The 6,000-nt window shown below is 39.9% G+C and overlaps 1 protein-coding gene across 2 annotated transcripts in view; it reads right to left on the reverse strand.

Moving 5' to 3' along the window:
- The window catches only part of ESR1 (estrogen receptor 1), a 332,293-nt gene extending 329,137 nt beyond the window's left edge, over positions 1-3,156 (reverse strand). The window contains exon 1 of one of the 2 annotated variants that reach the window (XM_059700044.1): positions 3,066-3,156. The gene's annotated coding sequence lies outside the window, so the exon portion shown is untranslated. The remainder of the gene's footprint in view (positions 1-3,065) is intronic. The other variant, XM_059700045.1, reaches the window with a different exon arrangement.
- Between the last annotated feature and the right edge of the window lie 2,844 nt (positions 3,157-6,000).

Here is a 6,000-nt window from a genome sequence, read left to right on the forward strand (position 1 = left end):
GGGAGGCCTGGCGGCAGGAGTCCCGGGCAATATTGCCCCAAGACCCAGGCAGACCTGGGTTGGAAGCCTGTTCTTTCACTTCCCAGCTGCTGACCGGGGGCAAGTTCTTTAACCTCTATGTCCTCCTCCTTTGAAATGGTGCTCATCCCAAAGGTTGGTGGGAAGATGTAATACTCAGTTCTCAGTAAGTATTAACCATGACCCTTATCTCCCAGAACCGGAAGTTAAGCTGTGTTCTTGTCCTTAAACTCTATGCTGACAGCTAAGGAAAGGGAGAAAGAAAGGATGAGACTTTGTGTGGTAGGGGGCGGGCAGAATTAATAACCACCCTGTACACATAACCAACCAGCAAGGCCAGATTGATGGTTAAAATATTAATTCCATACCAGTTGTTCAATAGCCACTGAACTGAGTCTCTACAGTCACCCCTGCCTCGGCCCCTCCCCCAGGTCTGCCACCTGCCACCTCGCTCCACCCAACTGCTAAAGAGAGAGCCCCTGGCAGGGTAGTAGGAGAGTCTTAGGGAGGCACCCAGGAAAGACCCTGCCCATGTGCCACTGGTTGGCATCCCTTCCAATTGGTTGGCTGCCATACTATGCAGGCTGTGCCTGTGACCACTTTGAATATGTGTTTATGTTTGAAAAAATATTTTGTGACATTCAGTAGTCCTTAAGCACCAAAGTGAAAGCCATGCCTATCAGACCAAGGTGAGCACTTTGGGAACTTTTGTGCTAATTGGGAAAAAACACTTCTTCTTCCCATTGGAAGCAACCCTTCGCCAGTAGACTGTGAGGGGAGAGTGCCGGCCGGCCTCCAGCCTCCACTCACTGCTCATCGGGACACCCCGTTGTGCGGCATGGTCTGCCCCTCCTCTGCCCACCCCAACCCCCAATGTGCACCTCAAAATAGAAACAACACTAAACAGCAAAGTCTTTGTAAGAAAGTCCAACAAAGTTGTGATTTTCCCCATGATGGCGACCTAGCTGGATTTAGAAGCTGGATTTTGTTCCAGACCTGGCTGCTTTACCAAGCTCTGTTATCTCCGCTAGACAAATAAATTCTCTAAGCCTGGATTCCTTATTTGAAAAACAAGAATAATACTCCTTCCCCTCAGGATTGTGTGAGGATTAAATGAGATAATAACTTTAACACACTTAGAACCGTGCTCACCACACAGTAGGTACTTAATATATCTACTACTGTTTTTAAATAACAATGTTAAAGATAAATATTATTCATAAATATGTATTTGATATTGGCATCTGACTTTTTCATGGAGAAGAAAGAAAATAATGTTATTGACTTATGGCAATGGACAACAGTCCCTAGATAGTGCTTTGCACATACTTGGGATCAACTGTTTTTATTAAATAAGGAGTATTAACAGGCCAAGTTCAATAAAAGCAGCCAACAACAGCATTGATTGTGTCGTGAGGGTCATAAAATACTCCTTAAATTCTGAAATGCAGAAGGAAAAAAAGAGATTTCAGATTCAAAAGTGCTTTTGTAAGTCATTTCATCTACATGCAAGAAAATTAAATGAGAAACTGAAAAGGTCAAATTAATCTGAAACCCAATGTCATTGACAACAGTTTAAGTTACCTTTAGCAAATTTCATCACACTGTGGTCTGGGCCATCCACGAATATTGACTGAGGGGCCTCTGTACTCAACACACTGCCAGGGGTCACATTTATGTTTAAGTGACATGGGGCATTAGCAAGAACTATACAATCAGGTACCTGTCCTGGATGATTAAAATCTAATTGGGGAGACAGCTCATAGAATAAAAATAAACTGGAAAAATTTTGTGGGGGAAAAAATGGCCTATAACATTTTCTCATATTTTTTGGAAGATGCCTATATTACTCTAATATTGAAATGAATATTTTAAAACATAAAGTTTAAGATGAGAAAAAAATAACCAGTTGTTCACTCATGACAAATTGTTTTGCCAATAACCTCACAAAAGAAAGATTTTAGATTGCATGACATGAAAATGTCAGTATTCAACCTTTTTTACATGCAAACCCAGAAATTTTATAGAGTTCAACCTTAATTTCACTGAGCCATTTTTTAAAATGGGAAACATATTAGTCTATGTGTAATACATATTTGACCTACTCTAAAATCTTGCTTATTTTGGGGGGGGCCTTTTCAGGTTTGAGGTAAATTTGGGTAGAAAGTATACATAATGTTTAAATCCAGTTTTTTAAATCTAGCACAAAATGTTAATCAGTGCTGCAGAAAATTTCACCAACATATTTCATAAAGAACAAGACTTAAATGAATGTCGGATCCACTCCAGCAAACTGTATTCATGCAGTGATACTATCTAACAGTCAAATTTAAGAATAATATCCCCCCCAAAAGGACTGGTTTTGCATAGAATATTAGGAAATATAATTGCCATCCAGAATATTTAACTTCACAACAGACTGTCAATGGTGCCAAGGTACTAAAAAAGGATAAAGTTTTATTTTTAAAGATTCATAGCTTGAGAACATGTCCAGTTTGACTAAAGGTCATTTTTCTGTGGTGCAGATTATCTTAGAATTTGAAATTCACTTATATTTTACTATGTATTTTCCAAACAATTCTAAATTCCCATACAAACATTAAGCTTATTTACAAACATAAGTCAAAGAAGTTTTTAAGAAGAAGGAACCTTACCGAATAGACAGAGGAAAATTTAAACAAGCAAACAAACACACTGTGTTTCCTGCAGATAGGCCGTAAACTACTTCAATATAGTTGAAGAGTTGTTCAGCTCTCATTCTTTGATCATCAAAAATTTCCCCTCATGTGAAAGGTTGTCATCATAATCTAGATCTGAAAACCTCAGAACCGTGGATCAAGTCCTTGTAGACATCAACCACTGTGCCCACACGTATCCCACCCCCACGCCTTGGCATCAGCTTATAGGACACAAATGCTCTTTCTCCTTATATGATTTTTAACCCATTATGCGAGGCTTGGTCTGATTCTGTCTTTTCCTAGCAATTACACTATTAAAGTATCTAAGACAAATTGAATGGAGCAGGAAAAAAAAACACCAAAACTTACCTTCTTTGAGAGCTAGAGAAAATAATTCCTAGTCAAATGGGGTGGTATCAGATTCTGAAGATATTCAAAGCCACATGTCCATTTATCTGACTGATCAAAACCTTAGACTTAAAATCCATTAACCAAATATTGCTTTTGGACAAAGTTAACACAGTCGGTTTAGGCAATGATAGCATACCTGGAAGAGTCACTTCTGCTTTCAAATAAATTTTGTTTAAAGGAAGCACAGAACAACTGTCTCAAAACCACCAGTAATTTCTCCAAAGATGGCAGAGACGGTGGTCACGGTGGAGGGAAATTCTTCTGCGGCCGGTGCTCATGGCAGACACACCACAAAACAGGGAAAAGGGGGCAGCAAGGAACAACCTTGGATTCTTAGCCTCAGAGCTGAACAACTATAACTAGAAAAGAGGTCCTGCAGAATACAAAGTATAACAAACAACAGGTTAGTATTCTTAATACACAAAGAACTCTTAAAGATCTATTTGGAAAATAGAACATGTTTATAGAAAAACTAGCAACAGATTTACAAAAGACTTAAGGGCAAGAGACAACATTTTTTAAAATTTCAACCCTATTCATAATCAAAGAATTACAAAATTTAAACACTGTATGCTACCAGTTTTAAAATAATATTCCTGGTGCTGATGATGTAGGAAATAGACACTCTGGAACTCTGCTGGTGGAAATATACATTGTTCAGGCTATCCGAGGGAGCAGTTGACGTCAGGAAAATGCTCTATCAAAACTCAGAAACTTCTGCTTTGACACTTTATTTAAGCAGGAACATCAATAAATCAATTACAGGTAGGAAAGGCTATAGACTTTGGAATTAGATCCACTCTGTTGGAGACTGGTCTTTGCTGCAGCTAGAACTCAGGTTTGTGCAACTTGCCTGACTTCCTCCAGCTTCTGTTTATCTCCTGCAGAAGCAAAAGGTATTGTCAACTTTGTAGATTATCTGGGGTATTAAATGAGACTTTGTGTACTGCTCCTGAAACTGTCAGGCACAAAGCAGATATTCATTAAACTTTTGGCCATGCCTCAGGCAACTCAAAAAAGAAGACAAAGGGAATCTATATATATAAAAGACCAGTGACCAGAACAGCAGACCAGCCAGAACAACCGGAACAACCAGTGGCTATGATGTGCACTGTGGCAGCCAACTAGCCTGTCCTGGGCCCTGATTGGCCCCCAACCACCCAATCGGGGGCAGGGCCAGCCAGCCAACCACCCATGGCCCCTCCCCCTGGCCAGCCCCACCCCTGACCACACCCCCATCCTGCTGGCCCAGCCCAATGGGCCCCCATCAGAGTGGGCCAGTGATCCCACCCATGCACGAATTCATGCACTGGGCCTCTAGTATAGTCAATAATGTTGTACTAACTATAAATGGTGCCAGGTAGGCACTGGAAATATCAGGGGATCACTTTGTAAAGCATATAATTGTCTAACCCAGGGGTGGGCAAACTTTTTGACTCGGGGGCCACAATGGGTTCTTAAACTGGACCGGAGGGCCGGAACAAAAGCATGGATGGAGTGTTTGTGTGAACTAATATAAATTCAAAGTAAACATCATTACATAAAAGGGTACAGTCTTTTTTTTTTTAGTTTTATTCATTTCAAACGGGCCGGATCCGGCCCGCGGGCCGTAGTTTGCCCACGGCTGGTCTAACCACTATGCTGTACACTTGAAACTAATACATAATAATATTGAATGTAAGCTGTAATTAAAAAATAAAATTTTAAACAGAAAAAGAGGAAGGAGAAGAGGAAAAGGAAAAGGAAGGATGAAAAGAGAGAAAGTGTGCTCCTTCCTCTCTATAAAGATAGAACTCAGCCCAACAGCATGGCTCAGTGATTGAGCATCGACCCATTAACCAGAAGGTCACAGTTCAATTCCAGTCAGGACACATGCCCAGGGTGTGGGCTCAATCCCTGGTGTGAGACATGCAGGAGGTAGCCGATCAGTGATTCTCTCTCATCATTGATGTTTCTCTCTCTCTCTCCCTCTCCTTCCTCTCTGAAATCTATAAAAATATATTTAAAAAATAAAGACAGAACTTATAATGCTTTATTTTTTCATATTACTTTATATACATTAACTTGTGTATTCTCACCACAGACACATGAAACATATAAAGCAAGTATTTGTTTCCCCGCAGTAATAAGGAGAAACTGGGGCATCGTGCTGACTTAGGGGCAGAGCCAGCCCCAGAACCAAAGCTCTGACCCAGCCTCAGTGATTTCCTGTGCCTGGTGCACATTCTGTAGAACATTTATTAATGATACCTACAACTGTCTAGTTCAGAAATATCTCCCTCCCATGCCAAAGTCAGGATATGGATGTCACTTGTATTATAACGTGAACAATCTCTTTGGCTATGCATGCAAAATAGAGTTTTATATGTGCATGAAAAGAATAGACACTAAAATTGTCCCCTGGTATAGTCATAAAATTAGGGTAGCTATACACAAAATATTTTAGATTATGTTACCTAATAGACATAGGCTGCAATGATACCCAATAGGGACTGCCCGTTATATGTCGCATTGATCTGAGCAACATCTGCTATGAAATGAACACAGGCATATGACTGTGGACAGGATCAGGCCAAGATGAAATCTGACTTCTTATAGCTCCTCTGTGAGAGAAAAGATGGCTTCATAAAAAAATCACCTCCCCATATTTTGTATTTTGTGATCAATAATAACCCATTTGGAGTAGGAAGAGCAAATAGCTCTAGCAAATGTATCATTGCAATCAAGTACAGCAATGAAAGGAACCAAATACATTTTATCACAGAATAATAGCTAAGCCTCATCACAATTTCAATAATACAATTAAGTGCCTATGATGAATTTATCGAAATGTTTAATCTATAAATGAAGCTTCAATTCAAGTTAGTCTCATAAAATATTAGATTTTAAGGGA

This window comes from Myotis daubentonii, chromosome 6 (genome assembly GCF_963259705.1).
Source record: "Myotis daubentonii chromosome 6, mMyoDau2.1, whole genome shotgun sequence".
NCBI lineage: Eukaryota > Metazoa > Chordata > Mammalia > Chiroptera > Vespertilionidae > Myotis > Myotis daubentonii.